Source organism: Camellia sinensis, chromosome 3 (assembly GCF_055761805.1).
Source record: "Camellia sinensis isolate YWXY chromosome 3, ASM5576180v1, whole genome shotgun sequence".
NCBI classification, from domain to species: Eukaryota; Viridiplantae; Streptophyta; class Magnoliopsida; order Ericales; family Theaceae; genus Camellia; species Camellia sinensis.
The window spans coordinates 215375311-215400678 of record NC_138963.1 but is presented as its reverse complement, the minus strand read 5'-3'; the positions used below and the strand labels follow the sequence as shown (position 1 = coordinate 215400678).

General features: G+C 37.0%; 1 long non-coding RNA gene across 3 annotated transcripts; it reads right to left on the bottom strand.

Moving 5' to 3' along the window:
* Positions 1-1081: 1081 nt before the first annotated feature.
* Positions 1082-7372, bottom strand: LOC114297854 (uncharacterized). Of its 3 annotated transcripts, none has more exons than XR_014365243.1 (5): positions 6998-7372; positions 4359-4473; positions 4160-4225; positions 1652-4033; positions 1082-1244 (listed from the first exon to the last, which is right to left on the bottom strand). It is a non-coding gene; the product is annotated as an uncharacterized LOC114297854 (long non-coding RNA). The 3 variants fall into 3 exon arrangements; XR_014365242.1 differs by lacking the exon at positions 6998-7372 and adding an exon at positions 5859-6785; XR_014365241.1 differs by lacking the exons at positions 4359-4473; positions 6998-7372 and having other exon boundaries at positions 4160-4324.
* Positions 7373-25368: the final 17996 nt, after the last annotated feature.

Sequence of the window (25368 nt, the reverse complement as noted above, 5' to 3'; positions counted from 1 at the left end):
TGCTTGAGAAGTTTTAGTCAATTAAAGCTCAAAATCATAGGAATTAACATATGGATTTGGATTAAAGTTGTCTTGAAAAAATATACGTGTTTACTACATATATATATATGACGAATATTAGCCTCTCAACAAATATTGTGAGAAGTATAATTGAAAGAAAAAAACAAAAAAACAAATATATAAAAAATGGGTGATATCTCCTCCTTTTTCCCGCCACAAAGAAACTATCGTTGGTATATTTTGCCCTTCTTATTTGTGATCGGAGAATTATACTGTATTGCTTTTTCAATATTTGTGGCTTGTGTTGACCCGTTAAACATTTGAGCCTTCTCAAGGCTACTGCTGTGATTGGCATGATTGTGCAACTCAAGACCACAATCATTTTATTTTGAGAGTTGGAAAATAAGCATTGGAAAATAAACCTTTGTTATTTTGAGAGTTGGACAATAAGCATTGACATTTTATTTTGAGAGTTGGAAAATAAGCATTTGTTCTTAGTGATATATACATTTCTCTTCTGTCCGATTTAATAAAATTGTTTGACTTCTAATGTTTCGTGTCCACTTGGTAAATGGTCTATTGACAACTACTACTTCCGTTTCAAATTGTTTGTCTATTTAATTTTATAGCATAAGAAGATAAATTGTTTTTTTTTTTTTTTGGTGAACAAGATTGAGCCTCCTTTAAAAAGAGAAGGTTTACCTCATTTTTGGGGCTTTATCACTACTAAAAAAAACACTTTTTTGCGACCGCCACATGCCGTCGCAAATAATAAAAATACAGTCACAAAAGACTTTTTGCGACGGCCTATGCGACCGCACATGGGGGACGCAAATGTGGGGGTGGCAAATACTTTTTGAAACCGCAAAACAACGGTCGCAAATAATTTGCGACAGCCTAAACTACTTTTTACGACAGCTATTTTGCCGTCGCAAAAAAAATTAAAAAATTAAAAGTACTTTTAGCGACCATTGTTTTACTGTCGCAAATAATTATTTATTAAAAAAAATCATATATGAGTTTGCTACAACAAAAAAATCAATTATAACCACCAAATAATTTTTTGTAAATGAAAAATAACAAAATTAACAAATTAATTAAATTTATAATATCCATTTACCATCCTTAAATACACTGTACTAAAAAATTCAAGTCTTCAAAAAAGAAAAAGAAAAAAAGAGCAACATAATACTTGGCTCCCAACATCAACCGCTTGATCATATCAACTATTCCCTCAACAAAATCTACAAAAACATATATCAAACTTGACTTGAAAATTTAATGCACTTCGATGTGTTAGTTTAGCTTGAAATAATCAAAATAAAACCATGTCAGCGACCTCTCCCTATGGCAGGTTCAATGTGTGTGTTTAGCTTGAAATAATCAAAATAAAACTATGTCAGTGACCTCTCTCTATGGTAGATCAGTGATTTGCAACAAGAGTTTCAATTACCTTGAAAGCAACTTCAGATCATATGGGTGTTATTAACTTACAACAGATACTATGATTTGGAAAACACCAACATAAGAAAGACAAAACTTGAATTTTTTTTTTCTTTTTCTTTTTAAAAAGGGCACATTTGATATTGAAATATATTGGTTGATGGATCAAGCATAAAGAAAAGCAAAAAATATTAGACATAATACTTACACCCATTTTGGATTAGGAGATCCACAATTTGCACAAAACCCATTGCCTGAATGACGCAACAGATTGTTCAGCCTCTCTTGTGGGTCTGATTGATAAGACATGGATTATGCAAGATACACATATCGTTAAACAAACTATAGAAGTGAAAATTTCTACTAGAAGCCATACAATATAATACAATTCAGAGAACAATAAGACTAGCACAGTCATTATAGCAGATGAGTGAATTACTATGAGAGAAAACGTGTATGCTTTTGTTGAGAATCAAAACCATATGACAGATATTATGAGTTTGAAAAATCACTCAATGGAGGGAATAGTTATGAATTCACAATGATATAGGTAGTAAAGCAGAAGAAAACAGATAACACAAAAGTTGACAAGAACAGTAACTCATGTGAGTATAAAATAACTTAAATCTGTCAAAAAAAGGAAAATATTATTGTAAGCAATTAGCCCTCCACCAAACACCTCATCCTCCCTCCAGCACCAAGACAGACAACCACTACAAGCATCCCCATGGTGAGATTTTCAACATGTTTAATGAATTTTGGGAATGTGTTTAAATCTTTTGTTTATGAATAAATTATGATGGGATCGATGGTCGGTTGAGGGTACGGTACTATTATGAGGATACACAAGACTTTTGAACCATAATTTTAATTCCAAAATATAAAGAAAATTATACTATATAATGTGGCAATAAAATAACTAATTTTGGGACAATACACTAATACAAATAGATCAAATTGTTTAATGTTATTGGATTTCCCGAAATTCTCCCTATTATATTCTTGATAGTGTATCCATAGTATTGTCTAGTTGAGATGAAGCAAACACACTTCAAATTGGTCAGGGGTATGGAAAGTAAAATATATGCATGACAAAAATATTGATGAAACAACAAAATATTAAAAAATAACATTAGAACAAGAAAGACGAACATTAAAGCTGAATTACCAAAATAAGGCATCTGACCATCCCTCTGTTGGCAATACCAATTTGTGGAGGGGTCTGCACATAAGAGGTCATAGAGGCAAGATCCCAACCCTATAAGTACACCATCATTAATCAAATATTGACACAACAACAATAAATATAGAGTTTTTTCATGACTGAGTACAATAATTTTCTCAATTTGTAATTCTCGGAGCATTATCTCTTGCTTTTTAAGATGAATGAACATATAGAACTGTAATAATCATCCAGCTTTGACAAGCAACGAACAGTAGTAAGTAATCAAGTTCGTCCAGATGAGAAAGAAAAAGCTAACAGAGCATGAAAAAGCTAATAGAGCATAATAGAACCAATTTAATCACGAGAAAAGGAACACATACTCACATCATCAAAATTTGAAAACGAGTTAAAAAAATATCAATGATATTTATAAATAAATAAATAAATAGAGATTCTCAGCTAGCAAACAACCAAATATGTCATGCATATGAAATCATACATACTGATACTACTGCAACCAAGTAAACCAAAAGATTCATGAACTTAAATTGGAGTAAAAAGAACTATGAAGAAGTGCTATTTTCCTTAAAAAAAAAAGGCGTGATACGAAATCAGCAAGGTGAAGACATGTATCAGAAGGTAGAGAGTTAATTCAACACAAATGAACTAACAAAGAAGAACACTCTGCATCAGAAATACCTAAAGGTACCAATCCTGGGTGGAATTTATTAATAGAGTAAACATAAGTGGAAAGGGTTACCACTGTCTACATTGATATACTTTAAATAATCAGCTAGAAATCAGTAAACAAATCCCTTGGCATATCAGATTGATCAACAAAATTGTAGCGAAATAGGTTAAGAGAAATGATGAAATTCAGCCTTCTAAATAGAGGAAAAGATGCTAATGAATCTTGGGGTAATGTTTTAGGAGTCCAAAAGAATTTTCCTTGTATATATTAGAATAAAATGTTGGGGTAATGTTTCATGTATATGATTTTTTTATTTTATTTTTTTATCTTTAAGTTCCCAATAAAAATGAGAGCATATTAGTAATCTTCCAGTACAAAGTTTACTTTATAAAAAAATGGAAACAGTATCATTACATTATATGTTAGTGTGGAGGATTTTATTTGAGAAGCAATAGGGTTGCCTTCATAAGAAATCCAGCACCAAATGCTTTACGCTCATCATATTCAAAATAGGTGTTTTGTGGTGCACATAGTGATTGGCCATAGACATTTTAATATTCCTTAAGAAAACAACAATCTAACTATAATAGACATTTGAGGGACTGAATTATATAAAAAAGTAATTTTATTTCACAATGATGGCACTTCAAAAACTCACATGATTTTGTAGACAAAAAAGATGTGAATCCTCTGAACTTGCATCAAAGGAAATTACCAAGATTCCTGATCATTACCTGCAAAACCATGTTGGAGAAGAAAAAAAATCATTTAATTATTCTATTATTTTAATCAAGCAACTAAACTCATTTAGCATAACCTATGACTATAAGATAGGTGAAACGCACCAAATGACCCATTACCGCCGAGGACCCAACTCAACATTAAAGGCATTGCAAGGTCGATAAAAAAGCGCCCTCCAACTCTTCCTGGATGTGGTATCCTAAACTTTGTCAAAAATTGTAAAACATAATATAAGCTGTAATGAAATGCATGCAGAACTCCACGGAAAGCTCGAGTTTATTTTAATTAGATAGCAGCATGTGCTTATCACACTCCTACCGATAATGGGCCAAGGCCGACACCCAAATATGCCTTGTAAGTTGAGGCCATGATCGCAGCCATTCGTGCCAGTCCATGGATAACAGCAATCCGTAGTCTTCTTGAATCCTCATAGCTGGGGAAATTTAAAAATTAAATAAATTGTTAGGTTTTATTTCTTGGCAATCCCGTTTGACAAAACTCCTTTGAGTTGTAATTTTATTTCGCATTTTTATTTCAGTGAGGCTATGAGTTGTTAGATGCGAATCCAATACGAATCAAGCATTTCAGAGAAGTTTGTGATGATAAAGCTTTCAAGATTGCCACTTCGTTGATTATGACGGGGATCGAGCTGCCCGGTCAGCTCGCGGGGGTCCAGGGGGCAGCGCCCCTTGGCGGGTCCGGGGCAGCGCCACGGCGGGATCGAGGGGCAGCGCCCCCGAAGCAAAATGCAAAAATGCATTCCAAATTGCCTGTCTGATCATGTTATTTTTTTCTAGTTTTTCTAGTTTTGGCCTTCCCGCTCGAGCGGGGAAAGGGACGCTCGAGCGGGGATTGGAAGCTCTCAGCATCTCTGCAGTCGCCTGAAAAAAATACTGGATGGTGTGATTCGCCGCTCGAGCGGCAAAACCGACGCTCGAGCGTGGAGCCTGTATGAAATCACAGAATTTGAAGTCTCCGCTCGAGCGGGGAAAAGGGCGCTCGAGCGGACCGCGCGATCCAGATTTCCAGATTTGATTAAAGAGTTGGTTTTCTTCTGAAATTAGGATTTGCTTTGGTTCTCTATAAATACTTGGTTTTCTCCCAAAACTAAGTAATTGATTGAAGTCCTCCAGATCTTCTTTTTGGTTCTTAAGGATTATATCTGGGGATATTTTGTTTTTTTTTCTTTGATGTTTTTATTGAGTTTTCAACTCATGATTTAAAGAGAGTACATCAAAGGTTTGTTTGATATATACAAAAGAGAGTGTTGTTCTTCAGTTGTGTATTCTGAAGAATTCGAGCCTGAAGCTGTGGTGGAATCCAGAGTGGCTCATCAGAAAGACAATTCCGTGGTGAAGATGGGGTTGGAAGAGGCACATAGAGGTTGGTTCAATTAGGCGTTGTGGATTCGCTAGGTAATTGAGAGTATACCTGTGTAATTCCTTTAATTCTTCTTAGTGGATTGTTCTTGTGGCTGTAGCCCGTGGTTTTTTGATCACAGTTGGAGGTGTCCAATTGTGGTTTTTTCCACGTTAAAACGCTGTGTCTCTTTGTCTTGATTGTTTGATTGTTTGATTGGGATTGTTAAATTCTGCTTAAAATTGATACATAATCACAAATCAACATCTAGGGGATTTCTAGATTTTTCATAAATAAATAAAGAAGAAGAAGATAGTCACTAAGATAGTGTTTTGGCATTTTAAGAGTTGTATACTTTTTAAAATTTGATTTCATTTGTAAGGTTATTAGATTCTGGGGTGAATGCTCATATGAATCAAATTTTACTTGGATTTTTTGACAAGGAAAAATTGCATTTACCTTTTTAGAGAAGAGACAACATCTATAGGACTTCCTGACTTAATGAGTCACTGCCAAGCCTTATCAAGCTCCATTGCCAAAAATCATCTCCAAAAAATTGTTAACATACATCATCGCCCCAATATCAGCATAATGTGTAATTTTTTATTTGCAAACATCATGATGTTTCTTTCAAAAACAATTTTCAAAACAAGCTTTTATGTTTAAAAACACTTCCTAACAGTTGCAGGTGGTTTCATTGGTATTTTTTTTCTTGGTTTATTGCCCTTACATGGTGGCAATAGAATTGAATAAATTTATTATTCATATTCTGTCAGTGTATAAAATAAAATAAATTTAGATGAGCTTATGTAGCATAGTCTGCAACATTGTTGACAGGACTGGTTGTTAGTAATGGCTTCCTCAGAGTTTCCATAATATGAATTCCTATGCAGTTTATCAAACAGTAAAGCATTTCTACCCAGCAACAATGAACTTTGTTCTAAATATGGATTCAATTCAATCAGAAATCCTTAAAAATTATAAATTAAAAAAAAAAGCGGACCAAAATTTCCAAGGAGCACATTGCAAAATTGTTCCAAAAATTACAAAAATCAAACCTATACAGCACTTTAGATCTTACTTATATGCGTTTGTATATATATGTGTGTGCGTGCGTGTACAGACAAAAATAAAATAAAATTAGATACATATAAAAACATACAAACAAAACCGGAGAGAGAGAGAGATTATGAGCAAGTGGATTTGTTACGAGCTAAAATATTTGTTGAACCAAAAAATGCCTCATTTAATCGATTACAGTGATACATGTGTTGTGAGATGTAATTTACACCGTTGTGAGATGGTGATACTGTTGTAATTTACACATTGTTGTAATTGAACAACACATCGGTGATACATTACATGGATATATGTATAGAGAGAGAGAGAGAGAGAGAGAGAGAGAGAGAGATAGAGAGAGTACGAAGAGCAGAGAGAGACAAATAGTTGAATCGATTAATGTTTCAATTTACACATTACAAATTAATCAATGAAGATGTGTCAAACATTACAGAGAGTAAGATTCGAGCGATGAAGATGAATCGATGAAGATATGTCAAACATTACAGAGAGAGACAAAGAGAAGTGTTTAGGCTTACCGATTATGAATCTCAATTCTGAATCGATCGAAATCTTCATCAACAGCAGATTGAAATCTTCAAATCTTTATCAACAATCGATCAAAATCTTCAAATCTTTATCAAAGTGAGAGTCGAGCGACAGAGACAGTCAGATTCGAGCGAGAGAGTCGAGCGAGAGACATGTTTTGAGAGAGAGAGAGAGTTCAGATTTGGGAAATAAGGAAAAAAAAAGGGGGGACGGGTCAAGTTTTTCATGATTTGGGGTTTTTTTATTTTTTATTTTTAAGAACACGATCGAGTCCAATTAAAAAGAGATTTTGATGTGAAAAGTGATTTTTTGCCACCGCAAAACAAACGGACACAAAAAAATAGACGTAGAAAATGATATTTCTAGTAGTGTTATTTTGTTCCAAAATTGGGGGCCCAAGACAGTTGCTTGGGATGACTTAATATTGGGAAAATTGTAAATCAGCGGATCTCTTGAAAATAATTGTAAATTCACAAAAAAGTTTAGAACTTTAATTATTAAAGTTGATAAAGTATTGCACTAATTTATAATTATTTTGAAAACATCCCATTGAATTGTAATTTCTTGTATATAACTAGTGGCCCTCAATGCTTGACAAAGCTTAGAAACATGAATTTGGTTAGTGTAATAGAACTACTATGGCCATGTTTGATTAGTAATTCGTGTTTAATTGTGAAAGATAACATCATCCCAAAGGATGGGATTTCTACATGGGAGGTAGAAAAACTATAGAAAGATTATTTTGCTCTCACTTTATCAAAAAAAAAATAAAAAAAAAAAATTATGTAATGAAAACTTTTATGTATTTTTATAAACTCAATACCAACTAATTAATATGAGATTCACAATCAATTGTATTGGTTGTAATTTTTATTTTTAGGATTAGATCCCGATAAACATTCTATCCAACTAAATTGACGAAATTTTCTCATCATGCAACTAATAATGTAATACAAGTATATAATTTGAATTATATATTTTCATATCTATTGCAAAACAAAGTAAACAAGAGAAAATATTTATTTTATTAATTCAGTTGAAAAACCAATCTTACACTAACTCTATAAATTATTACTCTCCTCATTATTAATTTTGCTAATTAAACATGTGCTAAGTGTACAAGCAAATGTAATTAATCTTACATTTTCAACATAATATTAATGCATTAAAGCATTTCCAATCCTTCATCTATTTTTTTCATCAAATTTAGAAGTGCTCAAAAACCATCTTTGGTCTTTCATCAAATTGATAAATACATCAAATTTGAATTTGATAAAAATTTTAAAAAATAAATATTGGAGATGATTTTTTTTTCCATCAAATTTAATGAAAATAAAAATTTAGTATAAGAAGGAAAGTAAAAAAAATAAAATAAAAAATTTGATAAAAAGGTTAAACTTGACCTATCGCTTAAAATCCCAAATCTGGTTAGATACATATAGCTTGTCTTACTACCTAAGGATGTAATCAGTTCGGTACGGTTGGTATTTAAGTAAAAAATTACACCGAATCGATAATGTGGGTTTTATTATTTTGAATACCGGTACAGACCGCTTTTCCCATCAAACTGCACTAAACTGAACCGATTGAAATGGTTCGGTTTAGTGCGGTTTAATCGGTTTAGGATTTTTTAAACTTGAGCCACTTTTAAATATAATCATTAATCTATATAAAAATATTAAATTGGTTATTTGTCTACCATTTTAAACATATCCAATCCATCCATTTAATGCATACTTTTCAATTCCTAAATCATCAAAAATAAAAACAAAAAAAGTTTAAAAATACTAAGGTTTCAAGAATAATGAGTTAGAGTTAAGATTATATATAATAATAGTTTACAAATTTAGGTTATAAAGATGATAAGGTTAATTAACTAATGTTAATAATTTATTATATTTATTAATATCATTATATTATTAGATTATATATATATAATATATATACAATATATGTTGAAGTGGTTGGTTTTGGTTTTGATCGGTGCACAAGGTGCTTAAACTGATACCGAATCGAAAATCGAAAAAATTCAAATTTAAAAACCACACAGATTGATTCTTGTTAAAAAATAGACCAAATATAACTGGTTTGATCCGGTTCAATCGATTTGCTCCCTTTTTTTCGATTTTTCCGATTTTTCTTACATTCCTATTACTACCATTTCATAACCAAGTCTCCTTTTTCTGATACAGGGAATGAGACAAAATTTTGATTTTCAAATTGCCTTATTTAAGGCTTAGTTTGGGATCTTTAAAAAAATTTAAAAAGTCAAAATATTATCAAAAAAGTTAAAAAGTTATCACTATTCACCAAAAAAAATATAAAAAAATTAATATATATATAATATTAAAATACAAACCAACTTCACACCACTCTAGGTACTTACCTGAAAGGAAAGGCAGTGAAAGGAATCAAAAAAAAAATTACATATATATATATATTCACTAAGTTGGATGGAAATGTTTTGCCCGTGGGGGCCCACCACGGGTCCCATTTTGATAATCCGAACCATTCAATATGTAGAACTCATCCAATACTATATGTCTGGAAAAAATCATCGGATATCGCTAACTATATGATCAAATTAGTTTTGTATAAAAATGGATAATGTTATAATTAACAGTTAAAAAAAAAACTAACATGATCAGATAGCTATCGATATCCAATTAACGTGATTTTTTACAAACATATAGTACTCGATGAGTTCTACACATTGAATGGTTCTGATTAGCAAAACGGGACCCATGGTGGGCCCCCACGGGCTGAACAACACCGTCCAATTAATGTCCGAAAAAGAGGCAATTATTTCTCATCTCCTAACCAGACTACACTACCCAACCTGTATGGCCTACATCGCTAATTTCTCCTACACACTTATTTATACAATTTTTTAATATATATTTTTTCGTAAAAAGTTAAAAAATTAACCCAAACATCTATTTTTTTTCCTTTAACTTTTTAATTTAAAAAGACAAAAAATATACTTATTTAGGACATTTTAAACGATCCCTATGAAACAAAGAAGGTAAGGGGCGAGGGTGCGAAACTCAAAATTTTTTTATTTAAATTTAAAATCAAATTATAAAAAAAAGGTAAAATGTTAAAAATATTCATAATAATTTCGCCACACAATTTTATTCTAGTCATTATCTCACACAATTTTACATGACAATACAGGCACCTAGGACAAAAACAAATCAAATCAGATGAGATGCATGAAATATCATCCACTAGAAAATACTTTTACATCTCATAGATAGTGTGACCTTATTTGTCATAACTTAAAAAAATTAAAAAATTATTATTTTATTTAAGTCATATCATCTTATTTAAGTCATATCACCTCTATATCACATCACTTTAAACTCAACTCATACTAAACTTATATTTTATAAAAAATCAAAAAATATACTTATTTAGATCACTTCAAAAAGTGCACTTATATAAAATTCATCAGATAGCATACTAAGGCATGATTTGGCAACAGATTAAAATAGTTCAAAAATTAAAAAATTATTAAAAAAGTTGAAAGAGTAAAAAATTAAATTCTATTCCAATTCTCTTCACCGCTTTCATAAAATTTTAAAAATAAAAATAAAAAAACTTTAATTTTTCTTTACCTTATATTTTAGTCAAAATCTAAAATATTACTTAAAAAAATCCATTTTCTAAATTAATTCCAGATAAAATTCATCATATCAAACATTCATTTAAAATTTGTAAGAATTTTTTTAAAGTTATCTGCTATAAACCATAATGTCATAATGTGGATAGTTCCTGTTGTTTCAGACGAAATTTTATCGCTTTGAAAAAAAAAATAAAATCAACAAAAAGTAAAAGTAGAAGCATGAAATATGCTAGATAGTACATTCTATGAACATATAAGAGAGAGAGAGAGAGAGAGAGAGAGAGAGAGAGATTAGATAGATAAATAAGATTTATTTACTACCAAAGTCTCCCAAAACAAACTGCCCAAACCTGAAACAACCCTCTAAAAGCAAAGCACTTCTGAAATCAAACAGAAATCCAATCACACAAACCGGACACAACAGAAAGCAATCTCGAAAAATCTAGAAATTCCTTAAATGTTGATTTGTGATTATGTATCAATTTTAAGTAGTATATAATAATTCCAATCAAACAATCAAGACAAATCGACACAACGATTTTATGTGGAAAAACCACAATTGGACACCTCCAATTGTGATAAAAAAACCACGGGCAACAGCCACAAAACAATCCATTAAGAAGATATAAAGGAATTACACAGGTATACTCTCAATTACCTAGCGAATCCACGCCCGAATTAAACCAACTCCTATGTGCCTCTTCCAACCCCGTCTTCACCTCGGAATTGTCTTGACGATGAGCCACTCCCGAATCCACCAAAGCTTCAGGCTCGAATTCTTCAGAATTCACCGAAGAACAACTCTCTCTTTTGTATAGAACAAACAAATAATCCTTTGATGTATACTCTTTAAACCATGAGTTGAATACTCAATCAAAACATCAAAGAAAACTAGCAAAATATCCCCAAATATAAACCCTAGAACCCAAGAAGAAGATATGGAGAAATTATCCTAGATTTGGACTGAAACACGTATTTATAGAAAATTGTCCCGCGATCTCCGCTCGAGCGTCGGATTGGCCGCTCTAGCGGACCTACGCTCGAGCGCAGAAAGTTCCGTTCGAGCGGGAAAAAACAACATCCACTATTTTTGCAGGCGAATTAAACTTTTGGAACTCAGCATTCTCAGCTCGAGCGCGGGAATGTCCGTTCGAGTGGACAGGCAACTTGGAATGCATTTTTGCATTTTGCTTCGGGGGCGCTGCTCCTCGACCCCGCCGTGGCGTTGCCCCGGACCCGCCAAGAGACACTGCCCCTTGGACCCCCGCGAGCTAACCGGGCAGCTCTGTCACGACCCCAAACCGCCCCTAGTAGAATGGTGCCGTGACGGCCAGTAATCCAAGATTACCGAAGGCCAACTCACAAGGATCACACATAATCAGAGTATAAAATATGGGGCTTACAAGTGCGGAAGCAATATATATTGAATCTAAGTAGTCCATGAGAGCCGTGCATAAGTTCAATGAAATGACATACATCTTTACAAAGTCTTACAACTTAGATACAATAAGGAAATGAGAAACAAAATACATCTTGACCAAAAGGCTTCTCAAGCCGACATATACAAATACACATGAAATATAAGCTAAGAAGCATGATCTTCAAGATGTTACAAAATGCGAATCCAAAACACGTCGGCAATGCACCCAAAACATATCAGCAACACATCTAGGCCTCAATGCCTTCTTGCTCAACACCTACATATATATATAGAGAGGGTGAGCTTGGATACTCAGTGAATGATATTAGAAATAAAGGTTTTGCATGATTGATATCCAAGATCTCTTCCAAAACAATACATAGCATACTTTACAATCAAGGGGGGAAAATCAAGTTCGTTTGCCGATCTTTCAAGTTCCTTGGATGTTAATAACATCTACATAATACATGGGGCGATGACATTCCAAGACAAGGGTGCAGTTGCATTATAGTCCCCTGGCACTAAGGACTTTCAAGACAAGAGTGCAGTTGCATTATAGTCCCCTGGCATTAAGGACTTTCAAGACAAGAGTGCAGTTGCATTATAGTCCCCTGGCACTAAGGACTTTCAAGACATGTCATCAAAACAAGATAGTGCTTGATATACAAATAAGGATAATCATTCATGCTAAATCAAATACTTTTCAAAACAAAGCAAAGCAAAGCTTATCCAAACGTATAACATAACTTTATTAAAAATACCACTCACATAGTTCTTCAAACGTCGGGGTCAAGACAAGCCCAAGTCCTACAAACACATGGCAAAGCCTATTGAATGCACTTTCAAACAAGCTTCATATGTATACAAATGATCTCGGAAAAATATGCTGGGTACCAACCAGGTCTAGGCCGAGGTTCCACACCTCCTCGCCGAGGTGTGTTCTCGAGGGCCACATTCAAGGAAAAGAAGCCGGGGAAAATCTGGGTTTCCCTCTGCTGATGAACATGAAGAACATGAAAAATGTGAATGCTCAATCACAACCTGTTATCACAAAATCTGGGATTTTTCATGCTACGAGTTCGAAAACATGGACTTGGGTACCCATACTTGAAGTTCTTGCGAAAACAAACACAAAAACATGATTCTCAATGCAAACTTTCGGATCAAAACAAGACTTTTTCTTCAAGAACACATGAGTACTATTTTCTCTTTCTAAAAACCAGCTTCAAATCAATGCATGTCGTGCAGAACAGGTTCGATCGTGCAATGTAGCTAGATAGGCACAAAGAACAACAAGAGTAAGCCAAGGATCTAACCTCAATACACGAATCTAACGGTTCGATCTCTTGGAATCAAGCTCGAAGATTTATTTTCTCACTCTAAAACTTCTTCTTCCTCCTAGAGCTTCTCTCTCTAAAAGGCAAGGATATGATACCAAATGATAGGTTCTCTCACTCGGTTCTGGGCTTAACCCTCTGCTAGGACACATGGCGGCGACTGGTTGGGTTTTCCCTCAAAAGGTGGCTGACAGACCAGACAAAAGCATGGCGAAAGGGTGTTCAACAAATAAAGCGGTATGGGCTCTCTGGCGAGGCAATGACATCGGCTAAGAACAAGGCGTCGGCAAGTAGGGTGACAGTGATCTCGGCTAGGAAGGACAACACTTGACCTAGTTGTGCCACACCTTGGCCTAGATGTGCCACACCTCGGTCTAGGTCGTACCAATCTAGGAGTAAGATCACTTGGGTTCAAGGATAACATCTCAGCCTAGATGATACACATCTCGGCCTTGGTGATGCACACCTCGGCCTAGATAATGACATCTCGACCAATATGCCAGGACGAAGGTAGAGGTTAACCAAAGTGGTTCCAAGGTGGTTCTAGGCTTAGGATGACCTCGGCTTGGAATAACCTAGGCTTAACATGACTTAGGCTTGAGACGGCAAGGAAGGAACAAAGCATGCACATAACACTTAGTCAAAACAAGATAAGATTCATGAATGTAAACTTAATAAGACAAGGTTATGCAAGTGCACATGAACATGACTAAGACATGAATGTGGGTTATTACAGTTTACCCTCCTTAAAGAAGTTTGGTCCCCAAACTCAAGTTACCTTGCTCTACGAATAACTCCGGATAACGGATTTTCATTTCCTCTTCCTTTTCCCACGTGGCCTCCTTGCCATAATGCTCCTCCCATTCGATTTTTACCATCGGTATCGACTTATTCCTCAACTGTCTCATTTGTCTGTCAATAATTCTCATCGGCTTCTCCTCGTAGCCTAGGTCTTCATTAACTACAACCTCGGAATAATCTATTACATGTAGTGGGTCTCGGATATATTTCCTCAACATCGAAACATGGAACACGTTGTGGACTTGACTCAAATCTGGCGGCAGAGCAAGTCTGTAAGCAACGATGTTAACTCTCTCAAGAATTTCAAATGGCCCAATATATCGGGGTGCCAGTTTACCCTTCTTCCCAAATCTCGAAACTCCTGTCATCGGTGAGACCTTCAAAAATACACGATCCTCAATTTCAAATTCTAACTCCCTCATTCTCTGGTCGGCATAACTCTTCTATCGACTCTGTGCGGTTTTAATCCTCTGCTGAATGAGTTTAATCTTTTCAATTGTCATTTGAACCAACTCAAGGCCAATTAGAGCTTTGTCTCCTACCTCAGTCCAACATATCGGCGATCTGCACTCCCTTCCATACAAAGCTTCATACGGCGCCATGCTAATGCTGGCTTGGTAACTGTTGTTGTATGCGAACTCCACTAATGGAAAATGCGATTCCCAACTTCCTTGGAAATCCAATACACACAGTCTGAGCATATCTTCGAGTGTCTGAATCGTTCTTTCCGTTTGCCCGTCGGTCTGGGGGTAAAAGGCTGTGCTAAATCTCAACTCGGTTCCCAAGGCTCCTTGTAGACTCTGCCAAAATCTAGAAACGAACTTTGGATCTCGGTCTGACACAATGGATATCGGCACGCCATGAAGCCTAACTATCTCATTCATATACGATTCAGCAAGTCGGTCAGCATTGAATGTAGTCTTGACAGGCAAAAAGTGTGCTGACTTAGTAAATCTATCAACTATGACCCAAATTGAGTTCATACCTTTTTGCGTCCTCGGCAAACCTACCACGAAATCCATGGAGATGTGTTCCCATTTCCACTCAGGAATTGACAAGGGTTGAAGAAGTCCTGCCGGTCTCTGGTGTTCTGCCTTCACTTGCTGACAACACAGACACTGAAATACAAACTCGGCTATCTCTCTTTTCATGTTTGGCCACCAAAAAGTCCGCTTTACATCTTGATACATCTTGGTGCTCCCTGGATGAATGGCAAACTTGGAGTTATGGGCCTCCTGCAAAATCTTCCTTTTGAACTCTGGGACGTCGGCCACGCACAATCTTCCTTCAAACTTAAGCACTTGACTTTCAATGGTGTATCCTGGCCTCAGCTTGGTGATGAATTCATCAATTACCTTCTTGAGGAATTTATCCTCCATCTGTCTGGTCTTCACTTCCTCAATAATGGTCGGTTCCACTGAAATCATTGTCAGGCACGCCAAACTTCCAACTAACTTCCGGCTCAATGCGTCGGCTACGGAGTTTGCCTTACCTGGATGATATTGAATCTGCATGTCATAGTCCTTCAATAGCTCAAGCCATCTCCTCTGCCTCATATTTAACTCTTTTTGAGTGAACAAGTACTTCAGACTCTTGTGGTTTGTGAAAACTTGGCAAGAAGTTCCATACAAGTAATGACGCCATACCTTCAAAGCAAAAACCACGGCAGCCAGCTCTAAGTCATGGGTAGGATAGTTCTTTTCATTGGGCTTCAACTGACGAGATGCGTATGCTATGACTTTACCTTCTTGCATTAACACGCAACCCAAACCCTTATGTGAAGCATCACTGTAAATTTGAAATTCCTCATTACCTGATGGAAGTACAAGAACTGGTGCTGTAACTAACCTCATCTTCAACTCCTGGAAGGCTGATTCCCTATCATTGGTCCATTCATATGCTGCTCCCTTCTTAGTTAGTTGTGTCAATGGTACTGCAATCCTCGAGAAGTCCTTTACAAACTTTCTGTAATAACCTGCCAAGCCCAGAAAACTACGAACCTCGGACACGTTGGTCGGCGTCGGCCAATTCACAATGGCTTCAATCTTATTGGGGTCAACTGATATACCCTCTTCATTAATCACATGCCCTAAAAATGAAATGTTGAAAAAGCCAAAACTCGCATTTACTCAACTTGGCGTACAACTTCTTATCTTTCAAGATTTGCAGGGCAAGTCTCAGATGATTCTCGTGCTCACTCGTACTCTTGGAATAGATCAATATGTCGTCAATAAAAATAATTACGAACTCATCTAGATACGGCTTAAAGACTTTATTCATCAAGTCCATGAATGCTGCTGGGGCATTGGTCACTCCGAAGGGCATTACCAAAAATTTGTAGTGGCCATATCTTGTCCGAAAAGCAGTCTTCTCAATGTCCTCGGCTTTAACCTTCAACTGATGATAGCCCGACCTAAGTTCAATCTTGGAAAAGACTCGTGCTCCTCGTAGTTGATCAAGCAAATCATCAATCCTAGGCAATGGGTACTTGTTCTTAATGGTCACCTTATTAAGTTCTCTGTAGTCAATGCAAAGGCGAAGTGTGCCATCCTTTTTCTTAACAAATAGAATGGGTGCTCCCCACGGTGAAGTGCTCGGCCTAATAAATCCTTTATCCAACAATTCTTGTAATTGCAATTTCAGTTCTCTAAGTTCGGCTGGGGCCATCCTATAGGGTGTTTTGGAGATAGGTTGTGTTCCCGACATGATGTCCACAGTAAACTCTATTTCCCTATCGACTAAGTGGCCAGGCAACTCATTTGGAAAGACGTCGGGGAATTCCTTAACAACGGGTATGTCGGCTAACCCAACACTTCCATTCAAATCACTTAGTATACTGCACAAATAACCCTGACACCCTTTTTGGATCAACTTATAGGCTTTCATGGATGAGATTAAGTAAGGTGGGGGTACTACTCCTTTACCCTGGAAAATGACCTCGGCTTGGCTTGGGGTCTTTAATGTGACGCTCTTAGTAACACAATTAATGGATGCATGATTCGCTACTAACCAATCCATTCCCAATATGACATCGAAATGAGTCATGCTTAATGGCATCAAATCAACTAACAACTCTGCACCCTCAATCACAACAATACACGCCCTATAAATGGATGCAACAATCATATTTCTCCCAGATGGAGTAGACACAGATAATACATAATCAAGGGGTTCTAATTTCCTATTCAACTTCTCGGCGAATATAGCAGACACAAATGAATGCGTAGAACCCGAATCAATCAATACGTATGCATCTTGAGAACAAATTGGAAGGGTACCTGACACTACCGCCTCGGCACTCTGGGCGTCTCCTGGTACTAATGCAAAAACTCTGCCCTGCCTCACCTGTATTCTCCCGATGTTGTTCTTCTGTGCAGGGCCCGAGGTGCTTCCATTCCTCTTTCCGTCGTCAGCCTTTGCTTTTGGGCAGTCCTTCACACGATGACCTATCTCGCCACACTCGTAGCAAGCCCCTGTTGCCTAACGACAGACCCCAAAATGTAGCTTTCCACAACTCGTACACGTCGGCTTAACATTACCTTCCTGATTTGAGTTGTTAGAACTGCCCATATTCATCTTCTTCTTGGCATTGAATGGAACTCGGCGATTATCATAATTCTGTCTCTTCCTCTGACTCTCACCTGAACCCTGGTATCGGTTCAAGTTAGCTTCAGCCAGGATGGCCTTGTCTAGTACTCCGGCGCACGTCGGCATATTGAGCATGTTGACCCGATCTTGTATCGGTCCACGCAACCCACTTTCGAACTTTCTCACCTTCTGGTATTCGTCATCAATCATGTGAGGCGCATACCTCGCCAATTCAGTAAAGGCACGATCGTATTCTGCCACTATCTTGTTCCCTTGTATCAGATTCTGGAACTCCGTGGTCTTTCGATCTCGGACGCTAAGGGGGAAATGTTTGTTGTAGAACAACTCCAAAAATCTGGCCCAAGTCAAACCCGGATTACTTTCTCGGACCATCATCCACCACCTGCGAGCGTCGTCGTCTAATGTGAAGGCTGCCAGAGATACCTTCTGGGCGTCTGTACTGGGGAAGATTTCAAACAACTTCTCCATTTCTAAAACCCATGCCTCGATTTTTATTGGTTCTATACCTCCTTGGAATCTCGGCGGTTTCATTTTCTTGAACTCTCTAATCAGGGTTATCGTGTCGTTTCCATACAAAGCTTGCTGTGGAGGCCCTTGCGGCACTGGAGGAGGTGAAGCTGTATATCGGCCATTCGTCTGCTCGGCCTGCGTGGAAGTGGTACCAGTATCCTGTGGCCTAGGTTGTCTCAACTCACGAACCAAGCCTTCGACTAACCTTTCCAGTCTCTCCAATCTATCTTCGGAATGATCTCGGCCAACTGGAGGTCTACCTCTCCTCATGACGCTAGGAGGATGTAAAATGTGACTTTAAAACAACCGAACAGATAATACGTATACAAGTAACAAATGTGCATGCCGAAATGATGCGCACATAGCCAAGTAGCAAACAATATGATGCAATCCTAACATCATTCTAAGGGAAATCCTATGCTCTTTAGGACTCAAGGTGTGTGATTAACGAACTATAAGGAATGCGGGCTCTGATACCAATCTGTCACGACCCTAAACCGCCCCTAGTAGAATGGTGCCGTGACGGCCAGTAATCCAAGATTACCGAAGGCCAACTCACAACGATCACACACAATCAGAGTATAAAATATGGGGCTTACAAGTGCGGAAGCAATATATATTGAATCTAAGTAGTCCATGAGAGCCGTGCATAAGTCCAATGAAATGACATACATCTTTACAAAGTCTTACAACTTAGATACAATAAGGAAATGAGAAACAAAATACATCTTGACCAAAAGGCTTCTCAAGCCGACATATACAAATACACATGAAATATAAGCTAAGAAGCATGATCTTCAAGATGTTACAAAATGCAAATCCAAAACACGTCGGCAATGCACCCGAAACATATCGGCAACACATCTAGGCCTCAATGCCTTCTTGCTCATCACCTACACATATATATAGAGAGGGTGAGCTTGGATACTCAGTGAATGATATTAGAAATAAAGGTTTTGCATGATTGATATCCAAGATCTCTTCCAAAACAATACATAGCATACTTTACAATCAAGGGGGGGAAAATCAAGTTCGTTTGCCGATCTTTCAAGTTCCTTGGATGTTAATAACATCTACATAATACATGGGGCGATGACATTCCAAGACAAGGGTGCAGTTGCATTATAGTCCCCTGGCACTAAGGACTTTCAAGACAAGAGTGCAGTTGCATTATAGTCCCCTGGCACTAAGGACTTTCAAGACAAGAGTGCAGTTGCATTATAGTCTCCTGGCACTAAGGACTTTCAAGACAAGAGTGCAGTTACATTATAGTCCCTTGGCACTAAGGACTTTCAAGACATGTCATCAAAACAAGATAGTGCTTGATATACAAATAAGGATAATCATTCATGCTAAATCAAATACTTTTCAAAACAAAGCAAATCAAAACTTATCAAAACGTATAACATAACTTTATTAAAAATACCACTCACATAGTTCTTCAAACGTCGGGGTCGAGGCAAGCCCAAGTCCTACAAACACATGGCAAAGCCTATTGAATGCACTTTCAAACAAGCTTCATATGTATACAAATGATCTCGGAAAAACATGCTGGGTACCAACCAGGTCTAGGCCGAGGTTCCACACCTCCTTGCCGAGGTGTGTTCCCGAGGGCCACATTCAAGGAAAAGAAACCGGGGAAAATCTGGGTTTCCCTTTGCTGATGAACATGAAGAACATGAGCATGAAGAACATGAAAAATGTGAATTCTCAATCACAACCTGTTATCACAAAATCTGGGATTTTTCATGCTACGAGTTCAAAAACATGGACCTGGGTACCCATACTTGAAGTTCTTGCGAAAACAAACACAAAAACATGATTCTCAATGCAAACTTTCGGATCAAAACAAGACTTTTTCTTCAAGAACACATGAGTACTATTTTCTCTTTCTAAAAACCAGCTTCAAATCAATGCATGTCATGCAGAACAGGTTCGATCGTGCAATGTAGCTAGATAGGCACAAAGAACAACAAGAGTAAGCCAAGGAGCTAACCTCAATACACGAATCTAACGGTTCGATCTCTTGGAATCAAGCTCGAAGATTTACTTTCTCACTCTAAAACTTCTTCTTCCTCCTAGAGCTTCTCTCTCTAAAAGGCAAGGATATGATACCAAATGATAGGTTCTCTCACTCGATTCTGGGCTTAACCCTCTGCTGGGACACGTGGCGGCGGCTAGTTGGGTTTTCCCTCAAAAGGTGGCTGACAGACCAGACAAAAGCATGGCGAAAGGGTGTTCAACAAGTAAAGCGGTATGGGCTCTCTGGCGAGGCAATGACATCGGCTAAGAACAAGGCGTCGGCAAGTAGGGTGACAGTGATCTCGACTAGGAAGGACAACACTTGACCTAGCTGTGCCATACCTTGGCCTAGATGTGCCACACCTCGGTCTAGGTCGTACCAATCTAGGAGTAAGATCACTTGGGTTCAAGGATAACATCTCGGCCTAGATGATACACATCTCGGCCTTGGTGATGCACACCTCGGCCTAGATAATGACATCTCGACCAATATGCCAGGACGAAGGTAGAGGTCAACCAAAGTGGTTCCAAGGTGGTTCTAGGCTTAGGATGACCTCGGCTTGGAATAACCTAGGCTTAACATGACTTAGGCTTGAGACGGCAAGGGAGGAACAAAGCATGCACATAACACTTAGTCAAAACAAGATAAGATTCATGAATGTAAACTTAATAAGACAAGGTTATGCAAGTGCACATGAACATGACTAAGACATGAATGTGGGTTATTACAAGCTCGATCCCCGTCATAATCAGCGAAGTGACAATCTTGAAAGCATTAACATCACAAACTTCTCTGCAAGACATAATTCGGGTTGGATTCGCATCTAAACACTCATAGTCTCATTGAAATAAAAAGTGCGAAAACAAATACAACTTAAAGGAGTTTTGTCAAACAGGGTTGCCAAGAATAAAAACTAACAATCTCCCCATTTGGCAATGCCGTGACAAAACACACTTAACAAATAAAATCCTAATCACCCCAACCCATTACAGCCAACAAAAAAAAACTTCTTTTTCAAGGTCATGATCTGCAAAACAGCTATTAGTGCCACAATCTCCAAAACAACTATTAGTCCCACAAGAGTATATGAAAAAGTAATAAACATATGGCTAGTTTATCTTGAAGCATTTGAAGCATGAGATGGAAAACATGAATAGATGCGACTTGGAGATTTTAAGAACATGTAGCATGGATAGATGGATAGATGAAAACTAAGACATATGCACCCAACTCATGACATGAATACATGAAATACAATCTTCTCCCCCTTTTTGTCACGAATTGACAAATGAAGCTCAAACAACAAAAGCAAGATCATAAACCACATAAGCAATGATATGATGATGTAAATATCAGGGGCATGCAAAAAGGAAATAACAAGCAAACAGTGCATAGCAACATGCAAAACAACTAAAGCCAATCTCCCTTACCAAACAAATCAAAGTGTCCATGCTAACAAACTCTTGCAAAGATAAACCAAACTCCCCCTTACTAAAAACAATGAACAAAAAGAAAACGACAAAAATAATATGGTGGAGCAAGTAAGGAATTTCAGAGTAGTACCTTAGAACACACAAGACTATCCAAGAAGCACAATTACTTGAAAACACAATGTGCACAGTCTATAGAAGATTCCTCATGAAAGAAAGTGATGCATTATGTGAAAAACATAGATCCCATGAAAAAAAGTGTATGTGTGACTCTTGGAGTTCGACAAACACTAGATTCAATCCTAGTAGTGATCTGAAAGTTGGACCTCCGACAAGAGAATCTAAGCACAACAAAGGAAAGTCAAACCACTAGGAATCAAGGGGTATTTGGTGAGTAAAGGCGGAGGCTCCCCTTCAATCAATGAATCTTTTATTTTTTCCTTTTATTTTTTTTTTACATCTTTTTCTTTTCTTTCTTTTTTACATCTTTTTTTTTTTGTTTCTTTCTTTTGCACATTTTTTTCTTTCTTTTGCACACTCATTGGCGGCTGACACGCTTAAGAGTATGGAAATCGAACCAGAGAAGCATGGATATAATAAGGATGGTCTGGTTGGTGACTCTGAGGTAGCCTTTTCCTCATGCCTGGACTACAAAGAACAAAGGGGAAAGCCATGGAGATGCAAAAAGATGGAAGATGGTTAAGAGACTCAACATCACCCATGATATGCTAGTATAGGTCAATTCCTCTCGAAAAACAAAAGATACAATGCCAGAAGTCCATAGAAAAAAAAAATCACTAAGGCGAAAGACTCCGATATTTGCTAATCCAAAAGTGTGTACAGAATGAGACATACTAATCAAAAAACACACACTCCAAAATGAGTAATGACCATAGGAAGCACACACATATTAACATGTAATGGATATTCTTATCAATTCCAATATGCACCAAGGACTACTCAAAAATTTTAAGCTTGCAAAACCATACTAAGAAAATCTTTTTGGGATTTTTTTATTTTTTTATTTTTTTTCTTAACCAAAGAAAGACAAAAAACGAACAAGCATACATTTTTTTTTTCTCATTAAAAAAAAACACACAGAAACCCAAAAGCTAAAACAAATAAACAAATTAACACAAGTCAAGTTTTCTCACCCAAACCACTTTAGTATGAAAAAAGTTGTGAGAATTGCGGTTCTTGAGTGGTGTCTTGACGTTGCGGTTCCCTTTCCCTTCAATGGGAACCCGTCTAGACTTGGTGTCCAACTTCCTATACCTAGGTCTAGACAAACAAAACCTCTGTTCACGTTTAGTCTCAAGCAAATCAAAATAACGAGGTCTAATATGACCCTTAACCTCATTACCACCAATGAAGTGTCTCTTATCTCATGAGATGTTAGAATTTCTTCCATCTTTATGAGACACTCTCTCATGCAACTTGTAACAATAAGGGCGAATATGACCATGCATACCACAATGATGACAAATAAAAACAAGGTGTACAGGGTGTACCTTCTTTGCTTTTACCTTACCAACTCTAGGAAGATTTAGAAGTCTTTCCTCTCGTTGAATCTTGTGCTCCCCCTTCCCTTGAGTTCTTGTATCATGAGACGTGGATGCATTCTGTTTTTGCTCTTTCTTACGTCCAAATCCAATGCCACTCTTGTCAAAATAGATTTGTTGAGACCCAATGATATCCTCCAAAGTCTTTGATCCTTTGTTCCAAAGACCAATGGTAGCCATAGCACACTTGAGTTCTTCCTCTTTCTTGATCATTAGTTATTCCAAAGCAACTTGAGACATCTCAAGAGTTTCAATTTTTTCTTCATATGTTGCATAGATTTGTTGTAGCTTGTTTCTCTCTGTCTCACAAGTCAAGAGTTTTGCACAAAGAGCTTGTCGATCATTAGCTATCTTGATGGCATCAATTCTAGCCTCGAAAATCTCCTCATGTAGTTTGACATTCTCACTTTCACATGCTGTGAGTTTCATAGTGAGTTTGTCATTCAATTTGGATAACTTAAGAGATTCCTTATACAACTTTTCATAAGCTTGCTCAAGCTCTTCATCATCACTTCCCGAGGATTCATCATCAGTGGCATTCTCAACCAGGCTCTTCGGATACTCTGTTTGTCCTTCAGTTTCGGAAGCCGCCATGAAAGCAAGGAATTGTTTATATCCCTCTTCGCCTTGATCTTCATTGTCACTTTCATCTTCATCAGATTCTAATTCATCATCCCAAGTGATGGCGAGGGCTTTCTTCTTCTTCAAACGAGTGGGGCATTCTGAAGCAAAGTGGCCAAATCCTTGGCATTCATAGCATTGGACTCTTTCAGAGTTCCCTTGTATCTTTTCTTTCTCCTTCTTGGCTATAGAATTAATTTTGAGTTTATCTCTGCCTTTAGATTTATGGGTATGAGTAGATTCCAAAAGATTAGGATTCTTTTTCAAAAAAGATTTTTTAAATTGTTTAACAAAAGCAGCCGTAATCTTGGAATCTATCTCACAATCCTCATCAGAATCCTCTCCAACTCGATGAGCACTACTAAAAGCAATATCTTTTTGTTTCTTTTTGAAATTCCTATGTGCCTCATAAGTTTGGAGATTTCCAACCAAGTGATCCAGCTTGAGGTTGTCAACATCTTGAGCCTCCTCAATAGCCGTAACTTTTGGTTGGAATCGATCGGGCAAGGATCTCAAAATTTTTCCCACAACTTTGGATTCTGGTATTTTTTTCACCTAAATTGAAGCTGGAATTTACAATGTCACTCAACTTCGCATATAATTCATCAAAGGTCTTACTATCTTTCATTGAAAGGTTTTTGAAACTAGACGTGAGCCTTTGAAGTTTTGAGCGTTTAACAGAAGGAGTTCCCTCATGAATAGTTTGTAAGATATCCCAAGCCTCTTTTGCGACTTTATAATTACAAATACGACTAAACTCTTCAGGTGTGACAGCGCAAAAGAGAGAATTGATAGCTTTACTATTCAGCTACTATTTTGGTAATCAATTGTGTCCCATTTATCAATTGGTTTGGGGAAAGTTACTCCATCAACGGTAATTGTTGGTTAGGTCCACCCATTCATGATAGATTGCCAAACTTTTTCATCTATAGATTTCAAAAACGATCTCATCCGAGCTTTCCAAAAAGAATAATTGGATCCGTCAAGTAGGGGTGGTCGAACCGTAGAATTTCCCTCACGAATTGAATCCATTACCACAAATCAAACAAGATCTCGCTCAAAAGTTTTAAAAAACAAACGAGCAATCCGCTCTGATACCAATTGAAAAATCTAGAAATTCCCAAGATGTTGATTTGTGATTATGTATCAATTTTAAGCAGTATATAACAATCCCAATCAAATAATCAAGACAAATTGACATAACGATTTTACGTGAAAAAATCACAATTGGACACCTTCAATTGTGATAAAAAACCACGGGCAACAGCCACAAAACAATCCACTAAGAAGATATAAAGGAATTACACAGGTATACTCTCAATTACCTAGAGAATCCACGCCCGAATTGAACTAACCCCTATGTGCCTCTTCCAACCCGTTTTCACCTCAGAATTGTCTTGACGATGAGCCACTCCCGAAT